Here is a 27,971-nt window from a genome sequence, read left to right on the forward strand (position 1 = left end):
GCACAGCAACTCACCCAATTCCTTTTGAAATATGAGGCCTCACACTCACTAACCCTCATGCAAGGCAGACCTGCCCAATAACTTAAAATCCACCAAGATGAAACTTGTCTACCAACCGCACATCGCTGCCTGACTCAACAGATGCTTCACATCTGCTCTTATTTTGACAATTCTAAGGCAGCAGAAACAAGATTTGCCAAACCCTTGGTAGATCACCATACATAAGAGCCTCTGTTTGTGGTGATACTCATGTGTGTCTGGCAACCTGTTCTCCCTAAGAACACATGAAGAACCTGCTGGATTGGACCCAAGGCCCATCTAGCCCAATATCCTGTTCTCACAGTGGCTAGCCTGATGCCCATGGAAAAACTGCAAGCAGGAGCTGAGGACAAAAGCACTTTCTCTGCTCACGAATCCCAGAAATTGGCATTCAGAGGCATATTGCCTCTTACAATGAAGATGGAATATAGTTGTCGGGGCAAGTAGCCATTGATTGCCTTATGTTCCATGAATTTGCATACCCTCCAACATTTCTCCAAAGAAAATGGGGGTGTCCTAAGGAAAAGTGGGACACTCCAGGATCAAATCAGAAACCAGGATGGCTTCTGTAAATCTGCTAAGTTTCAGGTGCTAGGTTAAAATGATTTCATTTCAAGGAAATTTGCACCATTCTTCTTGTTCCAATGTACTGTTTTTGATGCTTCAATCTCTATTTTAAAGTTTATACATTGCATGCTTTATTTTTATTTTCTATAAGCTGCTTCGAGGCGTATAGTGAAAAGAGGAATATGCATTTCCTAAATAAATAAAATAAATGCATACATTTAGCTTTCCTTCTTGCTTACACTTTTAAAATATAAAACAGTAAAGGATTCTTATTTGCTGAGATATTTATTTTTATTTTTTTTAAAAAATAGATATTACAGATAGTTGTTTGGGTTTTAAAAAACAACAACTCCCAAAACAGGCAATGTGATTTCCTGGGCTACTTCTAGAAATTATTGTCTTTGTCAATGGAATTATCTCAGAATAGGATTAGTTGTGACATATCCCTTTAAACATAGGCTTATAGATTCAGGATTGACAGCTGTTTGGAAATTCCAGTCTGGGAATCCTGTCATCAACCATCACCCTAAATGTACATAGAGTACAAGCTTTTTGGCTACTTACTCTTATGTCCATCTGTTAAGTTCGTGTTCTGCCAAGTCATAAGAGTTAAGATCTTTCCCAGAGCTGTGGGTGTCAGACTGTGATTGGTTTAGATAAGCAATATATATATAGCACTGAAAATGTCATCTCTTCTGCAAGGTTTTTGGCAGTGGCAGGATTGAACATTTATATTCTATGCCCATATTACGTTTACTATTCTGAGCATACACTATTCTGATTATGCCATATAGGCTGATTAGGAATTGTTGTTGTTGTTTAGTCGTTTAGTCGTGTCCGACTCTTCGTGACCCCATGGACCAGAGAACGCCAGGCACTCCTGTCCTCCACTGCCCCCCGCAGCTTGGTCAGACTCATGCTGGTAACCTCGAAAACACTATCCAACCATCTCGCCTCTGTCGCCCCCTTCTCCTTGTGCCCTCCATCTTTCCCAACATCAGGGTCTTCTCCAGGGAGTCTTCTCTTCTCATGAGGTGGCCAAAGTACTGGAGCCTCAGCTTCACAATCTGTCCTTCCAGTGAGCACTCAGGGCTGATTTCCTTCAGAATGGAGAGGTTTGATCTTCTTGCAGTCCATGGGACTCTCAAGAGTCTCCTCCAGCACCATAATTCAAAAGCATCAATTCTTCGGCGATCAGCCTTCTTTATGGTCCAGCTCTCACTTCCATACATCACTACTGGGAAAACCATAGCTTTAACTATACGGACCTTTGTTGGCAAGGTGATGTCTCTACTTCTCAAGATGCTGTCTAGGCCTGTCATTGCCCTTCTCCCAAGAAGCAGGCGTCTTTTAATTTCGTGGCTGCTGTCACCATCTGCAGTGATCATGGAGCCCAAGAAAGTAAAATCTCTCACTGCCTCCATTTCTTCCCCTTCTATTTGCCAGGAGGTGATGGGACCAGTAGCCATGATCTTCGTTTTTTTGATGTTGAGCTTCAGACCATATTTTGCACTCTCCTCTTTCACCCTCAATAAAAGGTTCTTTAATTCCTCCTCACTTTCTGCCATCAAGGTTGTGTCATCTGCATATCTGAGGTTGTTGATATTTCTTCCGGCAATCTTAACTCCGGCTAGGGATTCATCCAGCCCAACCTTTCGCATGATGAATTCTGCATATAAGTTAAATAAGCAGGGAGACAAAATGCAGCCTTGTCGTACTCCTTTCCCAATTTTGAACCAATCAGTTGTTCCATATCCAGTTCTAACTGTAGCTTCTTGTCCCACATAGAGGATTAGGAATAGTTTTGCCTTTTTTAAAAAAGCAATGAAACATATGATCCAAGAATTAAAAGTCCAGGTTCAGATTTACTGTTATTTCTAGAACATTTGGACAGCAGCTGAGAGCTTATACAATCAATACTACAGATTACAATATTGTGTACTGTTTAGGTCACCACACCTCAAAATGGATAGTGTAGAACTGGAAAAGGAACAGAAAAGAGCAACCCAAATTATCAAAGGACCAGAATAACTCTCCTAGGAGGAAAGACTAAAGTAGATTGGGATGTTTTAGTTTAGAGGGGGTGAAGGCCAATAAGTGTGAAACGTGTTAAAGGTAAAGGGACCCCTGACCATTAGGTCCAGTCGTGGCCGACTCTGGGGTTGCAGCGTTCATCTCGCTTTATTGGCTGAGGGAGCCGGCGTTTGTCCGCAGACAGCTTCCGGGTCATGTGGCCAGCATGACTAAGCCACTTCTGGTGAACCAGAGCAGCGTACAGAAACACCGTTTACCTTCCCGCTGGAGCGGTACCTATTTATCTACTTGCACTTTGACGTGCTTTCAAACTGCTAGGTTGGCAGGAGCAGGGACCGAGCAATGGGAGCTCACCCCGTAGCGGGGATTCAAACAGCTGACCTTCTGATCGGCAAGCCCTAGGCTCTGTGGTTTAACCCACAGCGCCACCCGGATCCCCGTGCAATGTGTTAAAGGTGTATAAAATTGTGCAAGGTGTCAAGATAGTGAGTAGGAAGAAGTTTTTCAACTTCTATCATATTACTAGAACCCATAGTCTTCCAATTAAGCTGACTAGCGGGAGAACCAGGAAAGACAAATAGTACTTCTTCACACAGTGCATAGTTATACTATGGGATTTCCTACGACAAGTTTTAAAGACACACCTCTTTGCTCAGGCATTCCCCTGATCTCTCAACCTGAGGCTCCTGTTTTAATTGCTGCCTTGTTCTAACTGATGTTTTCACTTTAATATTCATGTACTGGCTTTTAATTCTTAGAAGCTGATGTTGGCAAATCAGTTTCCTCCAAGAGTACCTGGAACCTGCTCAAGAACCTTGCCCAAGAAGGGGAGATTAGCAACCGGCTGGTAGTTACTTAGATTTTCTGAATCCACGGAGGACTTCTTGAGGAGTGGTTTTTCCAATGCCTCCTTCAAGCAGGTATGGAACCCCCCCCCCCCACAAGGAGGCATTAAACACCTCCCTGGCCCAGCCAGCTGTGCTCTCCTTGTTAGTTTTTATCAGCCAAGAGGAGCAAGAGTCCAGAGCGCAAATGGTCGCCATGACCAATCCAAGCACCTTGTGTCCACGTCCTTGAGCCTTACTAACTGAAAGTCATCGAACACAACAGGACTAGACCAGGGGTCAGCAAGGTTTATCTTGCCTGGGCCAGATTGGTCCCACAGAGATCCCTCTGTGGGCCAGATCGCCCCGCCCCCATGATTTTTGGCATCTGCACTTGCACAGCTATGATTTTCAGCATCTGCGCAGGCACAATTTTCCACGCTGCAGAAGCAAGTCCACCAGTTTAGCGCAGCATGCGAGCAGGCAGCTCAGTTTGGGGGCTCCTCATGGGCCGGTCAAACCACCTCCGCTGGCCACTTCCAGCCCATGGGCCTTAGGTTGCTGAACCCTGAACTAGACTGTGCTCTGTACACCCCATGAGATTCATCTGCTATATCCATCTGCTTGGTGGGTGCAAGCAATTTTACCCTCAAAATGCTTTGCAAACAAGCCACAGCAAGCTGCCTTTGGTTCTGCTACTTCCTTTGGGCCAGACTGCAAGAGGCCCCACACTACCTGGAAAATCTCTGCTGGATGGCACGATGAGGATGCAATGGAGGCAGCAAAGTATGCCTCCTTTGCTGCCTTCACTGCCCCTAGGTAGGCTCCGTGGTAGGGCTGGGAAACGGTCCTATCTAAAATGCAAGAGAATGGCTACCAGTCAGTGTAGGCGATGCTGAACTAGGAAGATCTTTATTTGGCATCAAGCACATTCCCACCAGACCTCCACACTGCCATTTGAAAGACAACCTGAGGGACGCAGACATGTTCCCTGAACATCTGACATGAAATTATTTTAAAGGGTAGGAGTGAAACACAGTGCCTTTGTCTCACTTTTAAAACATGGGGCACTGCAACACAGCACATATAGTCTTTGAAGACCAAGACTACTATCCCTTACAAAATCCATGGTGCTGTCCTTGAAAATATCCTGACAGTGTCATTTTTACAACAGCAAAGAAAACTGACTTGTTTCTGCACTTGACGCTGGAGTCACACCTTCACAAGTACAGGCCACAGAAGACTCCCCAAGGAGTCTATTTCTTGCAGGGAGTTTTGGGGAAAGCACTTTTAAAAGAGAATACCAAGTCTCAGCTGTCAGCAAGCAATGGTCCTTGCCTCTTTCTTCCCTTCAATGCATACAACAGTCTTTTACTGTGGAAGTGACGGAAGCTTAATAATAAGACACTCCCATGAAAATCCATGTCACCGCTAGTGATACGCTTAGCAGTGAAGGAAGTGACAGCTATATGGGAGAGTTTTGTGCCTTTAACTTCCATTTCTAACTTGCAGAAGAGAGAGATACACACAGAGCCAGCACTCTTCAATTTATTGTTTGTGATTTCCTGGTGTGTGGTTCTGTTTTTTTTTCTTTCTGTCTTTTTATCACCCTCCTTGTTGTAGAAAGCACCAAGTGAACTGTTACAGAGAGTGCAAGTTTAAGACTTTCATCCAAAGCTTGAGCTGAATCCAAACTGAATCTCTGCAGATTATATTTTTTCTCATGAATTTTCACTTTGACATGCCTGCCCTTTCTAATAATAGTTGTCAGAATCTGCAGAATAACATGAGCAAGACAGGCTACTCCTGAGGCGTTTCTGGTCAGATTGGAAATAAGGAAGCCTCCCAAGGAACAGTTATCCTCATGAGCTCTACAGCCCATGTCACTTTTGTGGGGCTAACTTATGGAAGTGATGAGTAAAGGTAAAGGTAAAGGGACCCCTGACCATTAGGTCCAGTCACGGATGACTCTGGGGTTGTGACACTCATCTCGCTTTATTGGCCGAGGGAGCCGGCATACAGCTTCTGGGTCATGTGGCCAGCATGACTAAGCCACTTCTGGCAAACCAGAGCAGCACACAGAAAAGCCGTTTACCTTCCCACCAGTAAAAGGTAAAGGTACCCCTGCCCGTATGGGCCAGTCTTGACAGACTCTGGGGTTGTGCGCCCATCTCACTTAAGAGGCCAGGGGCCAGCGCTGTCCAGAGACACTTCCGGGTCACGTGGCCAGCATGACATCGCTGCTCTGGCGAGCCAGAGCCGCACACGGAAACGCTGTTTACCTTCCCACCAGAGCGGTACCTATTTATCTACTTGCACTTTGACGTGCTTTCGAACTATTAGGTTGGCAATAAGTATACAGTGCTTATTGCTTGTACAGTGGCACCTCAGGTTACATACGCTTCAGGTTACATACACTTCAGGTTACAGACTCCGCTAACCCAGAAATAGTGCTTCAGGTTAAGAACTTTGCTTCAGGATGAGAACAAAAATCATGCTCTGGCGGTGTGGCGGCAGTAGGAGGCCCTATTAGTGAAAGTGGTGCTTCAGGTTAAGAACAGTTTCAGGTTAAGAACAGACCTCCGGAACGAATTAAGTACTTAAACTGAGGTACCACTGTATACCCGTGGTGCATTCTTATGGTACTTAACATTTATTTATTTATTTATTTATTTTATGAAATTTAAAACACCACTTGATTGTGAAAACAACAACAGCAACCAGCTTAAATCAGTTTGCCAAAAAGAAACAAGAAAACAAGAAAAAAGCAATAGAATGAGGAGTAAAAACAGTTAGAAACAACTGCTTGAAACATGTTTAAAAAGTTAAAACCAGCAAACGATCTAAAACAGGGGTCAGCAAACTTTTTCAGCAGGGGGCCGGTTCACTGTCCCTCAGAACTTGTGGGAGGCCGGACTATATTGGGGGGGGGGGGTCAACAAATTTCTATACCCCACAAATAACCCAGAGATGCATTTTCAATAAAAGCACTCATGTAAAAACATGCTGATTCCTGGACTGTCTGTGGGCCGGATTTAGAAGGCAATTGGGTCGGATCTGCCCCCCGGGCCTTAGTTTGCCTACCCATGATCTAAGACCATGTTAAAACACACATCAGCATTCTACATATCTGGGTAGGCTTTAGCAGGTACCAAAAAGAATACAGTGAAGACACCTGCTCGAGGTCAATAAGCAAGGAGTCCAAAAGTGTAGATGCAACTGGAAATAACAACAAATATCTGAAAATACATGCTCCATTCAGATTGCATAGGCTAAAGCATTTAGAACTTGTTGTCTGCCCCCCCCCCCATTTTAATGAAATATGCATCTACTTTTTTTGGCATGGGGTGGGAAACACCAAAGAGCCCCTGATATAACTGGTTAGTCTCCAAATTAAGGGCTGAAGGTCCTTTTTGCCTGGCCTCTAAAGGCAAACCATGATGTAGCAATCACTACAAGGAATCCAGGATATAGGAGATGTCACTGCCATTTCTTTCTGTCAGTCACCGTTTTGCTGCTCCGAACTGCTAGATTAATTTCACTGTCCCGTTAGGAAAAATGGGTGAGATGCTTATAAATCATAATAATAAAAATTCTGAAGATTGCAAGCAATCCAATCACCAAAGAATGAGCCATGTAAATATGCCCTAACACAGATGAAGACTCAGTTTCTTCTAAGTAGCCTCAACAAACAAAGCATTCGTCATCTTCAAACCAACACAATGGCCACAATCCAGGGGAGACGGTGGCACGCTTACTCTTCCTTGTTTTGAATGGGTGGTATTAAGTGTTAGTTCCTACTCAGAGTAGACCCATTGGCACTAATAGGTATAACTAACTTTGGTTCATTTGTTTAGATGGATGTATTCCACCTAGGTTGAATACAATTCAATGGCTCTAGAGTGAATGATGGGGTACTGTCCAATACTTTGCTTTGAATGCTCTCAGAAATGGTCCTAGGTTTTTTCCATACCTGCTCCTGGCAAAACATCAAGTCATTGGCAGTTACGTACCACCAGTTTTCAATTTAATTAGTTTGCTCTTAAGTTTGAGCCCACTCAAGCTTATAATTAACTTTGAGGGGGAGATTTACCAGCCAAAGCAAGTAACGATTGGTAGTGATGGAAGTTTTGGTCAGTTGGTTAGATGTGCTTTATTATTATTATTATTCAGAATATTCTACACTTAGTTTATTGCTCATTCACTCCGCACAAAAAATCCTCTTCAAAGGAGATTCCTTTTTTATATACTCCCAGTCATATATTAGCAACCATGAATACCATTCGTAATTATCCACTTTGTGTGTTTCTGACTAACTTACAATTGTTTCTCAAAGAAAGCTATCTCTGTCTCATAAACTGGAGTCTCAGGTGAATGCCCCTCTTGTACTGCACGAGCTCCTGTCTCGTGCTGGCTCTCTCATGTGGAATGAACTGGAAGCAAGTTCATCTGACCTGACATAACACCATAAATGGACCTGGAACCTTTTACATCAATTGCTGATTTGTTTTTCTATCATTTTTAGTAGGGCTGCAACTGAACCATGGTGGAAAGATAAAAAGGTCATTGACCGGCTCTCTGAATTACTGTACCTTGTCACAGGAGATTTTCTTTTCTGAATAACAGAATCAAAGCAAAGCAAAACAATACAATTGCACAATGGCTGGAAAGTGTCTGCGATTCAGAGTGAGCCTATTCATATTCATAGTATTGTCAACTGAATGCCACTTTTCCTGTTCTGCTCTCCTATACTTTACAGATCAACCACTTGCTACTTCAGGTGTTTGCAAGATAAGATGGTTGAGCATGTGGAATACTTTCCCCTGCTGGCTACTTTTGGAAGCCCAGCAGTGTTCTAAAAGTGAAAAACCAGTGTGTCATCATTCTCTGTGGATAGCAGTTCTGTCTTATTGATGTATTACTGTTTCATGGCTGAACTCTCCTACTGTACTACCCAACTCTATGGAGGCAGGCCAATGCCCACAGTCCTTCCTCTGAAATCAAAATTACGAGCCACAAAGATATAACAAAAAAGTTGAGGCATTTCCAGATCATAATCTGGCAGAAAAGATGAAACAAATTTGCTTCTCTGTTCCATCTTGCGGGTTCTGAAGCTGAGGATGATAAAAAGTCAATAGCAAAGCATGCGGATTTCACTTCCAAAGACCTTGTGAACTACTTGATCTTGGCATGCTTACAATATTAGCAGAAATGGTCAGAGTTTCTTTCCCCAAAGCTCGCATTCAGTAATGTAGTCAGAAGTCAGATCAAAGTCTCAACAGAAAACAGAACTGTGACTGGAAAGAACTAGTCCAGCCTTGTTCACTGCCTCAATCAATAGATCATTAGTGGAGTAGACTATATAATCTGTCTATAGTTATACCTATCCTACTGCAAAGTTTAAGGTGAGTTATCTTGTTGGGGAGCATAAGAAAAAGAGAAGGGCAAGGCACAGTTATGCAGGAAAGGGTTCTGCCAGTAAGATTGACGTTTTGAAGTTCATTGGCTGTGAATAGAATGTATCTTAACAGTTAGCTAAATAAGAGAAATATATTGTTTCCATTGTCCTCTTCTGCGTTTAAAAAGGAGGAAAAGTAACTGAAAATTGAAACTATATTTACTGTTTGAACTGTGCTTAAAAAGACTGACACAAATAGAAACTGTTTCCCTCTAGAGGGAGCCTTTGAAACTGTTATAAGTGCTGAGCTGGGGGAACCAGCTGCAAGATAAGAGACTGTGAGAATCAGGGATTGACCTTGGACTATTTGAGAATGTCAACAGAAGAAGCTTTAGTGATTGCATTATGCAAGATAAGCCACTCGTTGGAACAACTCCACAAGAAGACAGATGCCATGACTACTAAAATTGATAACTTGGGACAAAAAGTGACTAACTTGGGACAAAAAGTGACTAATTTGGGACAAAAAGTGAACATTAATACAGAAATTATTCAGGATCTGATACAGGAATCTACTTTGACAGGGCAAATTGTCGAGAAGGCGAAGGAGAAAGTTGCTATTGTTGAACCTAAAGTAATACAAGTGGGAGCCCCAGCCTTACAGAGGCAAATTGAGGACTATAAGTTGAGGCCTTTTATGTTTGAATTTAGAAAAAGTCAGATTTTGAGGATCGGAGTCCTGCCTGGACTGGAAAAGGAAAGTTGGATAGATCCCTTCATGCAGGGATTTACTGACTTTTGGGATTTGGACTTGGGTCGTGAGGAGATTGGAGCTGTGGGGGCCTTTGGATTTGGAGGAATTTTGAAACATGTCCTGAAATACCTTATGGATTTTAGATTTAACCATGGAGACTTGGTTGACCTGTCGAGAAGGAATAAAAGCATTGCTAGGTTGGAGCTTCCCCAAGATCTGCTCTTCAGTATCAAAGGAAGGAAAATAAGAACAAGATCAGTAGAAGACAAAGTAAAGTGTATGTATAAATATGAAGAAGACCTGCAGAAGGGACTTGGAAAAGAGTTAAGAGCCTCGGACAGAAGATCACCAGGTTGATGGACTATTTGGAATTGACGAATGACTGGCAGTATCCGAGACCAGGGAGAAGAGATGGTGGAAGAAGATTGGAAAAAGTTTTAAAGTTTATTTTCAGAAATAGAAATATTGTAAAATTACTGAGTGTTAGAAAAATGTTGGAATGAAATCTTATGGCTTTAGTTGAAATGTTATAAGGAGTTAAGCATAAATAAGCATTATAGTATTAATGGAAAATAAGGGTAAAAATAAGTTAAGATATTTATATGACAGAAAATAGAGAAAGATGGAAAGGAATTGCTGAAAAAATTAATAGAAGTGGAATACAAAAAGGGAGGTGAGAGGAGGTCGATGAAACAAGGGTATGAAAGATAGACTATTGAAATGGTATAATGTATGTTTTTAAATTGTTTTTGTTTAGTTTAGGTTAATGTTGTGTTTGTTGATTTGTAGCATCCAAGTGCACAGCGGAATGATGAGGAATACGTGCCAACATGCTCTATATCGCTTTATTTACATTTCAAAGCTGGTAGATTACAGAAAACCATCTTGTCTCTGCCGGAGCAGAAAACTGCATCCTCTCTCCTCTGAAGCTCAGAGAGAATCACACTGAGAGAACAGTGAAAAACAGGAAACCAGTGTACGTCACATCCAGTTTCCCTTTCCCGTGGGAAAACTCCAGCAGTAACTCTGTGGAATGTAAACATTGTCTTGTGACAAGCCTTTCGCTGCACAGTGAAGAGAGCAGAAACCAACATCCTCCCCCTTTCTGTGAACACCACTGGGCAGCGTGTTCGTACAATATCAGTACAAACCCAACTTCTGCACATAGGTACAGTGTTGATCCCTTGATACAATCTTGGACAATACATCAGCAGGAATTTCATTACCTGGCATATAGGACACCGTTACGAGTCCCTTCTGAATACGTTCCCTAGCATGTTGCAACTTCAATTGCAAGTGCTTCGTGCTTTGCTTACAACCTTCAGAATTCAGCAAAGCCAAACATGCTTTGTTGTCCTGGTAAACCTGGATTGGACATTTGACAGGAATTTTCATGTCTTTGCACAATTGTAACAACCATTCACAATCCTTAAGTGAATAAGACAGTGCATTCAGTTCAGCTTCACAAGTACTTAAGCTAACTGTTGTTTGCTTCTTGCATGACCAATCAAAAAGACCCTGATTGTACATGTAGCAAACTCCAGACGTGCTTTTCCTGTCTGTAGTGTCACTTCCAAAACTTGCATCTGCAAATATCTCAAGACCACCAGACTTCTGATTGTTAAATCTCAGTCTGTAATGCATAGTGCCTTTCAAATACCGCGCTATGCGTTTCAGAGCTTTCCAATCCTTAACAGTAGGATTGTTGACTTGTCTGCTTAGCAAATTACAGCTAACAGCAATGTCTGGTCTTGAACATCTGGCAATGAAGTTTAGCTTGCCTAGCACACTTCTGTACAGTGTAGTGTCAGAAAATGCTTCTTCAGTGTCATCTACCTGATAACCTGTTGTCATCGGTGTGTCTACAGGGTTAGCATCCATCAGGTTTAGTTTGCCTAACACATCAGCAATTTTCCGTGACTGGTGTACTAGAATGTTACCATCTTGATCTCTCTCTATTTCCAGAGATAGGTAGTTGTTTACCTCACCAAGATCTTTCATGTCAAAGTGTTCTTTCAGTTGGGCTAGGGCGTTATTGTACATTGTGACATCTTTCCAAAAGAATAAAAGATCATCAACATAAAACAAACAATACAGTTTCTTTTGCCCCTCCTCTTTGACAAATACACATGGATCAGCTTTCCCTTGCTTAAAACCTAGAGAAAACAATACCTCAGTGAGTTTTGTGTGCCAACATCGTGCACTTTGTTTGAGACCATAAAGGGACTTTTTCAGAGCACAAACAAATCCCTGTTTTACCTGTACGCCATCAGGTGGAAGCATATAAAGTGATTCATCTAGAGATCCGTACAGAAAAGCTGTATTCACATCATGGTGACTAATGTGTAAATTCTCCTCTGCAGCTAGCTTGAGCATAAGCCTAATGCTCTCATACCTCACTGTGGGTGAGTAGGTCTCGTGATAGTCTTCACCTGGTACCTGTGCAAAACCTCTGGCTACCAATCTGGCTTTGTGTCTGACTATCTTGCCATTTTGATCAGTCTTCGCTTTGAAGACCCATTTGCTTCCAAGCAGTTTCATTCCTGGAACTACTGGAACAAGTTCCCATGTTTTGTTCCTTTCCAAGGAATCAAGCTCAGCCTTCATGGCATTTAACCATGGCTCAGCTTCCTTTGAATCCAAATCCTGGATCTCTTGGAAACTTGAAGGTTCAAATACCTTCTTGGAGCTTTTAACAGCTGTTACTGCTATCTTAGCAAACTCATCAGCAAATCTCTTTGGAGGTCTACCTTTTGTGGCTCTTTGTGACCTGCGAATTAGCCTTAGGTCTTCAACACTCTCCTCTTCCTTCTTAGGAGAAAAGCGACCTATTGTGAACAATGGTTCCTCCAATTCTTGATCAGAGCTTTCAGAGGGTCGCATAGAGGCTTTCGCACTCTTGAAATCCTCTGAATCACCTGATTCAGTTTCAGACTCAGAATCAGAACTTTCATCAGTGGGTGTGGGTTGTTGTGGTTGCTTTTGACTATCCTCAGTCTCATCACTGTCATCAGGATAACATTGGAAAATTCCCACATTCTCCCCCCACTTGGCATTGTACTCAACACTTCTTGTGAGCTTAATGGTCTTGGAGTCAGTCATCCTTATTCTGTAAGAACCTTTCTCATAACCTAGAAAGATACCATGCAAACCACGCTTGTCTAACTTGGAGTTTTGTGGTGAGTGAACCCACATGTCAGAACCAAAAATTCTCATGTGTTTGATGTATGGCTTTTTGCCAAACATCTTCTCATAGGGGGTACAACCAATCGCTGAAGATAACCTGCGATTATAACTGTAAGTGAAACATGAGAGAGCTTCGGCCCAATAACTCTCTGGAAGATTTGCATCATGCAGCAAGGTTTATAACCCTTGAAGCAACGTCTGATTTGCCCGTTCCGCAAGTCCATTCTGCCATGGCGAGCGAGGACTAGACAAATCGTGTTGAATTCCTTTCTCAGTCAGAAAAGCTTCAAACTGCTGAGAAGTGAATTCCCCCCCGCGATCTGTGAAAAGAGTTTTTACCTTCTTACCATGCACATTTTCTAACCAAGCACAGAATTCCTTGAACCTAGGAAAAGCCTCTGATTTCTGCTTGAGATTGTACACATGAATATACCTGGAAAATGCATCAATGAGAACCATGAAGTACCTATTTCCACCCAAAGAGGGCGCTAGTGGTCCAACCAAATCAGCATGAACAATTTGGTATGGTTCTGTAGCTTGCCTACTAGACACCTTACCTTTCGCAGCCATTTTCACCTTGTTTGCTGCGCATGCCTTGCACTTCATGTGGTACCTGCAGGGTTTAATAGTCATACCTTCAACCAAGGCAGGCATTTTAGATACTGCCTCAAAACCCAAATGTCCAAATTTTCGATGAAAATCATGAATACATTCTGCATGCAAACATTTGTTAGAACCTGCAATGCAACAAGTGTCATCCTGCACAACATCATCATAATACAAAACATACAAACGATCAACATATTCAGCATACAATACATAATCATTTTTCTTTGTGATGATGCACCTTTTGTTCTTAAAGGAAACGTCAATGTTCCGCTCATTCAGCTGTCCAACGCTGAGCAAATTATGTTTGGCATCTGGAACATAAAGTACATTCTGTATCGATAAGTCCAAACTGTGAAGAACAACAGTTCCGTAGCCTTTACTGGGAATTGTGTGGTCATCCGCCTGGTGAATCGCACCTTCCTGCGGTGTAAAAGACACGAACAGTCGCTTATCGTTGCACATGTGGTGCGTTGCCGCTGAATCAACAACGAAGAAAGATCTAGACGTCTTCTGGACCTCTGCAACTTTTGGAGTGAAGCGTGAGACCATTGCTTTGGGCTGCGTTGTCCTGGACACCGGACCTTTGCCTCTGCTTTGGCCTTTTCCACGCGATGAGCTTCCGCTGCGCTGCTCTGTCTTGGCCCTGGGATATTTGCATTCCCTCTTCATATGGCCTAGACGTCCACAGGAGTAGCATTTCACTGCCTTCAAAGCTTTGGCGCCATCTGGTGGTTCCACTGCACTCTGGGATGACGACTGTGAAGTCTCCCCCTTTCCCATGCAGCTAGCACCCTGGCAATCTGCTTGATTCTGAATCATGGCAGTATCACAGGCTACTCTGAGCTGAGCATGTGGCTGATTGGCATCAGATTCCCCACTTGCATCAGCCAGCCTTCTGCAGCTAGCCATATTATGCAGCTTGTTAAAATAATGCATAGTAGATTCAGCTTCTGTCATCAAGTGTGCCTCTCTCAAAGCGTCCCAAATTTCTCTGGCTGAGGTCTTATCACGCAATAGACAGAGCTCTTCTGGGGATACTATCAATGTAAGAGTTCCCCTTGCTTTGGAATCTTTAGCCTTCCATGCATCTGTAACTGGAGCTGGGGGGGTGTCTGTAATAACTTCAAACAGACCCTCTTTCCGCAGAATAGCCTCTGCATAGATAACCCAGTCCATATAATTTTTCTTATTGAGCTTGGGAATCCCACAAGCATCCTGAAGGGCCATCATGACTCTGGCATTAGCCTTCTGCATCATCTCTGTTGCTTTAAACAAGCTGCTTTATACAAGCTGCATCTGTGCTGCTTCAAGCCTCACTCCAAAGGCAAGTTCAAAACAGCTTTCTCTCTGCTGCCTAAATCATGCTGCGTCACTTCTACAGCTGCTTCAGCCCTTGTAAAAGTTACTTTCGATTTCGCCAGCATAGCCATAGCCGCTGCCTGTAGCCGGCAAACGGACATAAAAGTTCAAAGTCCAGCCATAAAGCCATTAAATAGAAGCTGGCAGGCTGCCCGGAGCAGTAGCACATACCTCATCAATCATCTTGACGCGCAGATACCGTCCGATCCGTCCCTCTGCATTCCGATCCTTTTTCCGGAATTCCAATGACTGCGTCTTCTGGGCCCATAACCAGAATGTTGATTTGTAGCATCCAAGTGCACAGCGGAATGATGAGGAATACGTGCCAACATGCTCTATATCGCTTTATTTACATTTCAAAGCTGGTAGATTACAGAAAACCATCTTGTCTCTGCCGGAGCAGAAAACTGCATCCTCTCTCCTCTGAAGCTCAGAGAGAATCACACTGAGAGAACAGTGAAAAACAGGAAACCAGTGTACGTCACATCCAGTTTCCCTTTCCCGTGGGAAAACTCCAGCAGTAACTCTGTGGAATGTAAACATTGTCTTGTGACAAGCCTTTCGCTGCACAGTGAAGAGAGCAGAAACCAACAGTGTTTTGTATTGTTTATATATTGTATTGTATTGTTTTTTTCCTTTTCTTGTTGTTGTTTTTCTTTTTGTCTTTTTTCTTCTCTTTCCTTTTTGTAAGTTTTAAAAGTAATAAATATTATTATTTTTTAAAAAGTGTGTGAAATTTGGTCACTTTTTGGTTTATGCTAACCTACCCAAAATGCACTTCCTGAACCAAAACCTTTGGAATTTTCATTTCTCTGGATTTTGCACTGCTTTTCTCCTATTAAAAATGCATATATTAGTGAAATATGTACAGCAGTGCAGTGTATTATAGAAAATCGCATTAAAAGCATATTGGGGGAAATTTGCAGGACGATGCAAGTGAATTTTCATGTATTTTTTTAAAGCAAGCTGATACAGAAACAGAGTGAACTGATGTTAGGATTGCAAAAATGATAACCCGCATTTGACAGATTTGTCCATCCCCCAGGGCAGAAACCAACTAGAAAAGGGGGGGTTGTTTCTTTGTGGTTTTTTTAAGAGAGGTACAGTGCTGAAGCACTGCAGCAATAAGACTTCACTCTGGTCAAAAATTTAGTTTGCCAAAGTACCACTATGAAAATAAGGTGGGGTGTATTGTCTCTTAGATAGCTTATTCCAAAATTCCATTTTCACCTCTATCACTTCCTCCACAAGACTATTTCATCTCTGTGCTAGCAACTGGTGGAATAAACAGCAGCCCTCAATGCTCTTGATTTGGTCCATAAACTGCCAGATTTGCAACTGCAACAGTGGCCATCCAAGATGCTCCTGGGAAGGCTATAAGCATTGTTTGTCCATAGTCAGGTTTACACAGCCTTTTCACTTTTGTTTGGTTTCAGTAGAGGACCCAAATGATCCTGAGATTTAGAAAATCATTATAAAAATCAAGTCCCGTCCTAAAAACTGCACCGTGCAGACCTTGCTGGAACTGTGTTCATCACTTTGTTCAAAACTTTGAACAGCTAATTCAGTTAGGCAGGTAAAACCAAGATAAAATGCCCTGTCACTTTCTGGGATTAGCGATGGAAAATCTGAGCTGTCCTGCAGATTGCCTTGCATCAATTGAAGCCCAAGTCTGACACTTAAATTTTCGTGGATTTTGGATAGTAGTACATAAAAAATAGCAGGCAGGATAGCAAGTATACTCAAGGCGGGGATGATAGCAGGATAACCTTTCACATACGGGTCAGTAGTTCGCATCAAGCCTCAGGTTAGTAGTGACTGAAAAGCATTAAAATCGGATGGCTGTTCCATGGCCTCTGAACTCCATTTGAAGTATTACAGAAATAAGGTGCTTCAGCTACTTTCTGATATCATGAAATGCTGGACTCTTGGGTCACTTACTGCTCTGCTCTTTTGACTGAATGCCATAGCAATTTTAATGAACAATATATATTTCATTCCCTTCCTTGAAATTGCTCAGAATATCTAGCAATATATGGAAACTATTGATGTCACAATGCCTTTATGGAAACCTATGGTGAAACCACCCTTTGAATATCCTCTTTAGCATCCTTTAATTTGCTTGTTGAACAATTGCCTCCCTTGCCAGTTTCCTGCTTCTAATGTACCAAAATATTTTATGGCACTCATATTCCTTTTTTAGTAGCCCTTATTGTCTGCTTGCATTTCTTTTGCTACCGGATCTGTTCCTTTTTGTTCACATTTGGTCGATATTCTGAAGGAAGCTTTCTTGCCTCTAATATCTTCCTTGACTGTTGGTTACCAATGGTGGTGTCCTCCTGAACTTGGTGGTACCTTTCCTGCACTTACCCAGCCTCTGTTACAGTAATTGGAGTTAGCCAATAATTAAGCACTTTCCTCTTTCGATGCCTGCCTGCTTTCAAGACCTGGTTCCTACTCATTGTCTTGCCCATTTCTATTTGGCTTGGAGAAAGAGGCCATGACTGACTCCTGCTGCAAATGCTGATTCTGCTATTCAATGTGCCTACTGACCAACAGAGTAGAGTATTGTTTAGGGGTCATTGCTGGGGTCAGTTAATTTTGGAAATCCATTCTTTTTACTCTTATCTTGAATTTTCTTAGACCTTGTTATGACTTAACAGTAGGCTGTTTGACTTTCATGTGGATGTATTAATAAGGTGCCTATTGTTTATGAATATTTAATTTTTGTTATGCATTGTAATAATTGGTGAATTATGTAAACTGGAAAAGTGGCATACTATTAAACAATATGATCTCAGTATCAATCTGAGCATTTTGGTCAGAGATAGCAGTAGTGTATCCTGAGTCCTAAATTGCTATTGAGGCTTGCTATGGTTACCCACATGATTCCTGTGGAGGAATCAGTCAGCTCTGATGTCCCATGTTTGTTTGTCAATGTGATCTTTGACACAAGGAAAAACAACACCCCTAGTACACCCTTCCCTTTTCTGTCCTTCATATAGAATTTTTATCCAGGGACAATAATGTCCAATGGTTCTCCCATCTTGACTCAAAGACTTCTAGCTGTAGCATCTAAAACCTACTGTGTCATTTGCCAAATGATTCCAATGTGTGTGTGCTCTCTGACTGTTTTCTATTAACCCTTATAATGATTGGACAGATGTCTAATAGGCAGCCTGCACACATTTGGTGTTGGGTGGGTATGCATTTCCATGCTCATTCAGGCAAATTCCCTGTGTTTAGGCCTATGAAATCTGTGCTACATCTCTGTAGAACTTGGGGAGGACTGAGACATCTGCTGGCTGACTGGCGAGAGTATAGGCATAGCATATCTACAATGACTAGGCCAAGAACTGCAACTTGAGCAGCCTGTTGAAAACCCCAGGAAACCAGTGATGCTTCACTGTGTCTTAGACACCACTGTTTCATGTATTTCAGTTTGAGTAACTCTTCCCTCCAGGGAGGACAAAACGACTGCTGTTCACCTCCTGTGGTAAGTTCTCCCAAGCCCCCAACACTCAGAGCATTTGCAGTCCCCTTTTTACATGAGGAAACAGGGATTAGAACCACTCTTGGCTTCCATATCTTGGACCTAAGAACCCCAGCTCATCAGAGAGCAGGAAAGAGACAGTTTCTCCCTCCCTACTCCCTTCTGGCATAATCACAATCAATTAACATACCATATACCATAACAAACTTTTTCTAGATATGTGTTTCTGCTTCCTTCTCTTCCTGTTCTCCAGCCTCCTCTCTCCCTGTCCCTCTGTGGCTTATAAAGCAGAAAGAAGACTTCTCTTGCTTTTGTTGTTCTACTCCCACCATCCTTCAGCAAACCTGGGCTTCATCTCACACAGCTGGTTTAGGTGGGAAGACAAACAGCTTCAGTAGCTCCTCCAGGCCATCACAGCTCCCTACACAGAATCATAGAACCATGAAATTGTAGAGTTGACCCTGAGGGTCATCTATTCCAACCTTCTGCAATGCAGAAATATCAAGTAGATCATATATGACAGGTGACTATCCAACCTCTCCTTAAAAACCTCCAAGGAAGAAGAGTCCACCATTGCCTTGTTTTTGTTTCTGCTCCTTGAGGGCAGCTCATGTGGCTTCTTGACCCGACGCCTGTCTTCTGATGTTGCTTTTGACTCCAGCTATCATTGTGACACCACTTCCCTTCTCACAGGCTTTGTGAGAAGTGGCCACCTGCTAGCCTTGCCATTATGGGAAGCCTCCATACAGTAAATAACCTTAGAACAATATGAAACTTTTCGCTTTCTCTTCAGTCTTCTGCCATTGCTGCTTATGACTAATGCATGCGATGCTGCTACATTACAGCAAAGTAATGTGTGAAAAATGAAATGGCCAAAAGGCAACTCTGAACAACTACATTTATTTTCCCTCATAAAAACAGTTTTTTAAGTGCCTTTATCAGTATCTGAAGAAGGGACGCGGGTGGCGCTGTGGGTAAAAGCCTCAGCGCTTAGGGCTTGCCGATCGAAAGGTCGGCGGTTCGAATCCCCGCAGCGGGGTGCGCTCCCGCTGCTCAGTCCCAGCGCCTGCCAACCTAGCAGTTCGAAAGCACCCCCGGGTGCAAGTAGATAAATAGGGACCGCTTACCAGCGGGAAGGTAAACGGCGTTTCCGTGTGCGGCTCTGGCTCGCCAGAGCAGCTTCATCACGCTGGCCACGTGACCCGGAAGTGTCTCCGGACAGCGCTGGCCCCCGGCCTCTTGAGTGAGATGGGCGCACAACCCCAGAGTCTGTCAAGACTGGCCCGTACGGGCAGGGGTACCTTTACCTTTATCAGTATCTGAGTTAGTACAATTATTAAGTGAGGAAGGATAGACAAGACTTTACTTGTATGGTTTCTCTGTTCTGAACACAACATTGCCTGCTGACATGCTGCTAACTTCCTCCAAGTCATCCAGTTTAAAATAGCATTGATCGGTATATGAAATATACTTCTGCCATATCAGAAAAGTTGTATCATTGCACGCAGATTCTAGCAAATGCTCCATTTCATAAACCAAGCCACTTGTCGCAGATTTGTCAGGACTTGTGAGCAGCAGATTGAAGGGAGCCAAGAATCATAGCACTGCGGAGCTGGAAGGGATCCCAGGGGTAATCCATTCCAACCCCCTGCAATGAAGGAATCACATCTGACTAATCCCTGACAGATGGCCATCCAACCTCTGTTGAAAAATCTCCAACAAAGGAGGGTCCACCAACTTCCGTTGGAGCCCATGCCACTGTTGAAGAGCTCTTCCCATCAGAATGTTCTTCCTAAAGGTTAGTCGGAATCTCTTTTCTTGTAATTTAAATCCATTGGTTTGGGTCCTACCCTCCAGATATACAAAAAGAAAACAAAGTGAAAAGAGAATGTAAAAATATAAAATGTATAAACTTTGCAAGCCAAGATAATTAAACAGGGAACAAATATTGGTGTGTGGGAGGGGAGGTGCGGCCATCACCTGCCCCTCCATGAATAAGGGTATTCTGGTAAAGGAATCTGGGGGTCCTGGATCTCGTCCGTTTGAGGGGCTAGGGCCATGCCAGGACCACAGGAACCCTGGGGTGAGCTTCAGATGATTTTCATCAATGTTGCTCCCTCGTTTGGTGTTTACCCTTCCAGACTATCTGCCAGAGAGGCAGGAGTCAGTTATAGTCTGTTGCCCATGCCTAAGCCAAGACCACTCACTTTGCTGTAATCAATAAAGTTGTGGCCTAAATTTTGCCCATTAACCTGAAACCAAAATTACATGTCAGTGTGAAATTATTTACTTGGGGGTGAGCCTGGGGGCCTTGCGGCACAAATCCACATTAAATGTATCACATTTCACATTGTGAAACTAGTTTGGGGTTTTCACAAAGGCATGGAACATTGCCGGGGTGCCCCATTGAATAAAATATTGTGTGGGGTGGAGTTAAGCCGAGCCCTGCATAATCAATCACAAGATGTGGCGCATGCACACCATGTGAATGGCAATGCCTGTTAACTGGGGGGGGGGAGGCTAGCTCCCTCAAATATTTTAGGGGGGTGAAGGGCCCACAGCCCTAGGAGTTGACTCCTATGAACGCTGCCAACCTGTAAGTAATAAGCACAAAAAAAAATCATGGCTTGCTAGCTGCCTTGTAAATTTTAAAATATTTTATTACTTCAAATTATTTTTGCAAAGGCAGGAAATAATATGTAAATTCAGTGGGTTAAAATGATAATTAGAGAATTTGGCTGAAATGGGTCTTTTTTATATATTTGTAACAGATTGGTATAGTGAGTAGAACTCAGTGAGAAAAAAATCTCCAATCAAAGCAGAGCCACACATTTGTGAGCAGCACTCCACTAAATTAGTGCATGGACTGACTGTGGGGCTGCTGCTGTTGTTTTTAGCCTTAGTGGCATTGGGAATAGCAATTCCCCCTGCCCTTTAGAGTTCACACCAGCATTAGAACTAGTTGGGAGTGTGGAACCAGGATGGACTAATGAACAGGAAAGGTCAAGGTCTCCTACTTTAAATGAGAGTAGATGACTCAGGGTGCAATTGCCCAAGCAGTCCTGAGTGTTGCAGCATCCATTCTTTTCAGTAAGACCAGGGAGTCTTGCTGCAAAACAACCTCTCTCCCCTCCGGTGACATGTAGGAGTGCTGCAGATGCTCATCGGGAACAAACTGAAGCTTTTGCTGCCGCCGCTGCAGCATTTGGTGGGTTGCACCCGTAGGTGACCTCATCATGCACAGCCATTGCCTTCTCCTCTAAGCGGAAATAAAATCCAATATAACTTAAGTCAGATATTTTCATATTTCAGTTACTTCAGACAAAAGGTATGTGTTTCCCTTGAAAAAGCAAAACCAAAGAGGCTAATATATTTTAAACAGCTTTAGTACCTCTGAAGATTTCTTCTCACGGTTCACGTTTTGTTGTTTACCAGGAAGTGAGCCCAGAAGGCACAACCCCCCCTTAGAATAATAGAATTGTAGGGTTGGAAGGGACCCTGACAATCATCTAGTCCAACCCTCTGCAATGCAGGAATATGCAGTGCTCCATATGGGGATCGTATGGGAGCACCCTAGTTAACCCCCGATTTAGGTAAACTCAGCGAGAACATCCTCACAGTGTTGCTAAGGCCACACAGGGCTGTAGTTCAGTGGGAGAGCAATTGCATTCCATGCAGATGGTCCCACATTCTATCCCTATCTCCAGGTATGGATGGGAATATCACCTGCCTGGAACTCTAGAGAGCCACCTCCAGTTAGTGGAGAAAATACTGACACCCAGTGATTTGACTTGGTGTGTAGCAGCTTCCTTTGCCCTGTATGGGAAGTGACACTGCTACAATCCAGTATAGGGGGTTATATAATATTGGGGACTTGCTTGTTTGTCTCAAATCTGTTCTGCCACTTAAATCTTGCTGCCACTTATCTCCTCCTCTCAACCTTTCTGAGACAAACGGCTGCCCTTCTATAGGCCAGAGCACTGGATTGCCTTTGGGAGTTTAATACCTGTAATGCAGGTCATTGGCCTGTGATCTGCCTTAACCTCTCTTGGATGTCTGCAGCCTTAACTCTGTGCTTCCCAAGTGCCTCAGAACGGTCTTCTTGCAGCCACAAATATTCCTCTGCCCCGCTCTCTCACCTTTCTGGTATGTATATTTAGATATTGCCAAAGATGGATAGGATGCTTGTCTTTTCAAGCAATTGTCGTTGCTATTCATAATTTTACAGCACTTTTCAAAGTGTTTACAATTCTCAGCCTCATCTGTGAAGGGATGGTCCAGAGAAGGTATACCTTGATATCCTGGTGACCAACAAAAATGTGAAAGGAAGGAAGGAAGGAAGGAAGGAAGGAAGGAAGGAAGGAAAGAGAAAGTGCTCACACCCCAAATCACACCTTGTACATTATGGAATTATCTTTTTATTGATGTTGATCAGATCTTCAGATTGCAGAATGCTACTGCCTATAGTATATTTTATGATGAACATGTCTATCCATGTTTTTCTGCGGTCATTTTTTCTCTGCGTCAAGCCATTACTTTTATCCTGTTTTAAATGCTCTGAATTTTTTCTCCATCCTACAGCATTATTATTCATTCTTCTTTCTCCTTCCTGTCAGAATTGTGCTTTTGTGGACCTGATAAGTGAAAGGGGAGGAATATGCAGCTTAATTTTCAGTTAGATGCTTGCAATCCAAAGCCTCATTAATGGTCCTTTCCTTGGTTAAAAAAAAAGATTTTAATGAATGCTGTTCTAACAGTTAGCATGTTGTTCCCTCGTCTCTTTGCCTGCCCAGTATTCTTCACCTCTGCTGCCTTTTCTTTCACTAATGGTATTATCTCACACTGTAGAATGTGCTGAAACAAACAGCCTTGTCCTTCACTGTTTTATTCCCTTCAATCCATCATCTGTAATGTAATGTTCCACACACTTAGTTTTTTGACTCTCCTTAATCTATTGCTTTAAATGGTAAACACTTACTTTTGGAACAGCTCTCCCATCATATATCTGCTTTGATCGCACCGTATACCTAACCAATGTGTCACACAGGGATGACCAGACAGGTTTAGGGAAAATAAAGGAACTACTCTGAGCTGAGGCCCAAACATAAAACTTTTACAAGGTCAGGATATACAGTATCCTTATGCCTCTTCCTCACCGACACGCATAGCCTTCCTCTCATTTTGAGATTTAGCACCTTTGGCAACCTCATTAGGATATTCTGATGACTTGAAATCACATGGGCTTTGGGACTTCATAGGGCACAGAGAGGGAACAATATATTCTGGATGGCAATGTCTCAGCAAAGTCCCAGAACATGTGTTAGCTGAAATATATTGGCAGTACATCTTTGCACAGCATACATAATTAAATAAGAGCTCACCTCTCCGCATAAAATCTTGGGGACTACTACCTCTTCATCCTAAAAATCCACATTGAAATGGATATTTTGTGACGCATTCGTAATTTAGAATTGTGCGTCCGTCCTGGTCGGATACAAAATTTGCAGGTTAGAAACAGAGGAATTGGCAAGATATTCAAAAGTCCAGAATCCCAAACCTATCGATCTGTGATAAGTGACTGAGGCTGAGAAGCATATAAAGCATATTTAAAGCACATCTTGCCCACAAAGAATCCTGAGAACTGTACTTTGTTAAGGGTGCTGGGAATTGTAGCTCTGTGAGGGGGATACTACTTATCCCTTGAATCTTGGGGGGGGGGAGAGGTGTGCTCCAATGTTCTCTAAATGTATGGCATGTACATGGGTTTTGTGGTATGTACCAGTGGGTTGCTTACTGCAGCTACAACAGCCTCCTTACATTTACATTATTTGTAGTGTATTTCCATGCCTGATTCCAGTTGTGATCTACCTAATAAGAGGAAAATTGAGGCCAAATATATGTATTTATTTGCTTGCATTTCCCACTGACATCTGGGTGGCTGCTGTGAGAACAGGATGCTAGACCAGATGGGCCATTGGCCTGATTCACAGGCTCTTCTTATTTTCTTATTTATTCAATCACACTTATATGCCCATCTTTCCATTCTCCTCTGATAATCTTATTCTCACAATAACTCTCTTCCTCTTTCAACAAGCCTTTTAAAGAGGAGAAACCTCCTCCAGTCTACATCTGTACTGGAATTCCTGTTAAGCTGTTTTTGGTATTTTACTATATGTTGATTCCAACCATCTCGTCCTCTGTCGTCCCCTTCTCTTTGTGCCCTCCATCTTTCCCAACATCAGGGTCTTTTCCAAGGAGTCTTCTCTTCTCATGAGGTGGCCAAAGTATTGGAGCCTCAGCTTCCAGATCTGTCCTTCCAGTGTGCACTCAGGGCTGATTTCCTTCAAGAATGGATAGGTTTGATCTTCTTGCAGTCCATGGGACTCTCAAGAGTCTCCTCCAGCACCATATTTCAAAAGCATCAATTCTTCGGCGATCAGCCTTCTTTTTGGTCCAGCTCTCACTTCCATACATCACTACTGGGGAAACCATAGCTTTAACTATACGGATGGTTGGACAGTGTTCTCGAAGCCACTAACATGAGTTTGACCAAACTGCGGGAGGCAGTGGAAGACAGGAGTGCCTGGGGTGCTCTGGTCTATGGGGTCATGAAGAGTCAGACACGACTAAACAACAACAACAACAACAACAAAATTTGTTGTTTACCACCCTGGGCTCATTTGGGAGGAAGGGTAGGATATAAAATTAATTTATAAATAAAATAAACCCTGTGAGGAGTTTAAGCTGGTCTGAGGTCTCCTAATGAACTTCATGACTGAGTGCCTCAGTGTTCCCCATTCTCAGTGTACGCTATAACCAGATCAGCTCACCTGTTCTCCTCAGGCCTGCAAGGGGAAGGTACAAAATCACACTCATTCGCCTTAGATCATAATCGGCAGCTTTCTGCTGGCTAAAAGACTGGCTGCTTCTTGAAAATGCAGACATTCTAGACTTGGAAGGATTTGATAATAGCTTCGGTTGGCATGCATATATTTGGTATGACAAGGTTAAAGTGTATAAGGGTATTAAAAATCATATTGTTAGGAAAGCACTATACAATGTTTGGATTCGGTATAAGGATTTATTGGAAAATAAAACTCCCAGGTGGCTTTCACCAATGGAGGCTAAGGAGGTAAAGAAACTTAATATGAGAACTAATTGGCCAAAATATTCTGAAATTTTAGAACAAGAAGGTGGTGAATTTAAACTACAAAGTTTTGAGAAAATAAAGTCCAAGGTACGGGATTGGCTCCATTATTTTCAAATAATGGAGGCCTACAAACAAGACAGGAAAATTGGTTTCCAGGTGGAGAAATCGAAATTAGAAACAGAACTGTTAGAACCCAATACTAAGAATGTATCAAGAATGTATAACTTGCTGTTGAAGTGGAATACAATAGATGAGACAGTGAAGCCAGCTATGATTAGATGGGCACAAGACATAGGTCATGACATTATGTTTGCTGACTGGGAGCAGTTATGGACCACTGGTATTAAATTTACGGCATGCAATGCCTTAAGAGAAAACATTATGAAAATGATTTATAGGTGGTACATGACTCCAGTCAAGCTTGCGAAGATTTATCATCTGCCCAATAATAAATGTTGGAAGTGTAAAGAGACTGAAGGTACCTTCTTCCACCTTTGGTGGACCTGCCCAAAGATTAAGGCCTTCTGGGAAATGATTTATAATGAGATTAAGAAAGTACTTAAATGCACCTTTCATAAAAAACCAGAGGCATTTCTCTTGGGTATGGTCGGCCAATTGGTGCCGAGGAAGGACAAAAACTTTTTTTTGTACGCTACTACGGCAGCAAGGATTCTTCTAGCAAAGTATTGGAAGACACAAGAGCTACCCACGCTGGAGGAATGGCAGGCGAAAGTGATTGACTTTATGGGACTGGCAGAAATGACCGGCAGAATCCGTGACCAAGAGAAGGAGACTGTGGAGGAAGATTGGAAGAAGTTTAAAACATATCTTAAGAACTACCATAAAATTGAGGAGTGCTAAAATGTTAAGGGAGAGGAAGACGTAGAATTACAGCGGTAAATTTTGTTTGATTTAGGGTGAAAGTGAATTTAAATTTAATTGGTTAAAAGGGTTGTTGAATAATTGTTTAAAAAAAAAGGATGCAAAAAGGGGAAGGTATGGGGAAGTCCGAGAAAAGAGGCTTATGAAAATAAGGTTAAGAAATTATGAATTTATGTGTTTGTTTGTATGTTGTTTCTGTTGTGTTTTATAAAATTGGAAAACTAATAAAAAATTATATATATATATATATATATATATATAATATAAAATTAATTTATAAATAAAATAAACTCCTGTGAGGAGTTTAAGCTGGTCTGAGGTCTCCTAATGAACTTCATGACTGAGTGCCTCAGTGTTCCCCATTCTCAGTGTACGCTATAACCAGATCAGCTCACCTGTTCTCCTCAGGCCTGCAAGGGGAAGGTACAAAATCACACTAATTCGCCTTAGATCATATGCAAATGTTCCCTTTTTCTAAGATACCTTATCTTTGATGCTGACATTATCAGTTGAAGAATTGTTGAAATACGCCCCCCCCCCAACACACACAATTAAAAAAAACACACCCTCAGTAGCATAAGAAAGGAAATCTCTACATTTGTTCACATTTGAGCTGGTTATTGATTGATACCAAGGCTCCTGAACACTTGAAATTAAATTAAGAAATTGCTGATCTGAATGCTATTTTTCTAATGGCAGCACTGTTTTAAGAAAGCCTTTTTGACAGAGTTCCACATCGCAGCAGTCCAATTACAATGTCTAAGGTCCAATAATAAATAATTGGCTACAAAACTGCCTTGGAATAATTAAAGACAAAATCCCCAATCCAGCAAGGGTAATTCATGCAAGACTTGGTGGGGTGATCCCAGCTGGGCCAGTTTCCCTTGGAAATGTTAACTTAAATCCTACAAGGGATTTCAGAATTGCTGCTTACCCACATGGGGCAGATGCAGGGCAGCAATGAGGATGGGACAGCAGAGATGTACTAGTGAGAGGAGCAGATTTGTGGTAGGTGCCCAGCTGATGGAACCATGTGGTCCTTACCTTGCCACTGCTCCATCCTGGTCCCATCCACATAAGCAGCAGGAGATGTCAGGAGGGCAGCTGCTCCTATGCTACTTAGTGGTTTCAGTCATCCACCCACTCAATCCTGATGCATTGTGTCATCACAAGAAAAAAACGTTATAAAGTGTAGCTTATAAATCTCTGGTACAGGCATTGAAGAAAAATAAGATTGAGTTTAGATGGGAATTCCCGGAAGGGGTTTCATTTATGTACAGAGGTAAGACATAGGTTATTAAACCAGGAAGAAACCGGGAAGTTCCTTAGGAAATATAAGGAACTGAGAACGGAAGCGAATGGAACCGGGGGTGCAGAGGGAGGACTACCAGGAGAATCAGGAGTAGGGGAGGAGGAGGGGGGGAGGAAGCGGATCAGACGAAGAGGCAGAGGAGGAAAAAGAGGATTCAGGGCACCTATAAAGGAAAGGATAACGTAAAGAAAAGTTAAGTGAAAGTTCAGTACTATGGGATTAAAAATTTGGAATTGGAATATTAACGGGATGAAAGATAAAAAACGGAGAAATAAAATTGAGCAATATCTGAAAAAGAAGAATCTGGACATCATTTGTCTTCAGGAAACGCATGTAGCTAGAAGGCATAGAAAAGTGCTAATTA

General features: G+C 42.4%; 1 long non-coding RNA gene across 1 annotated transcript; it reads right to left on the bottom strand.

Moving 5' to 3' along the window:
• Nucleotides 1-22,665: 22,665 nt before the first annotated feature.
• On the bottom strand, nucleotides 22,666-27,495 carry LOC307214569. The gene is made up of 3 exons (XR_013838221.1): nucleotides 27,340-27,495; nucleotides 23,645-23,747; nucleotides 22,666-22,897 (listed from the first exon to the last, which is right to left on the bottom strand). It is a non-coding gene; the product is annotated as an uncharacterized lncRNA (long non-coding RNA).
• Between the last annotated feature and the right edge of the window lie 476 nt (nucleotides 27,496-27,971).

This window comes from Podarcis cretensis (assembly GCF_951804945.1).
Source record: "Podarcis cretensis genome assembly, chromosome: 1".
Taxonomy (NCBI): domain Eukaryota; kingdom Metazoa; phylum Chordata; class Lepidosauria; order Squamata; family Lacertidae; genus Podarcis; species Podarcis cretensis.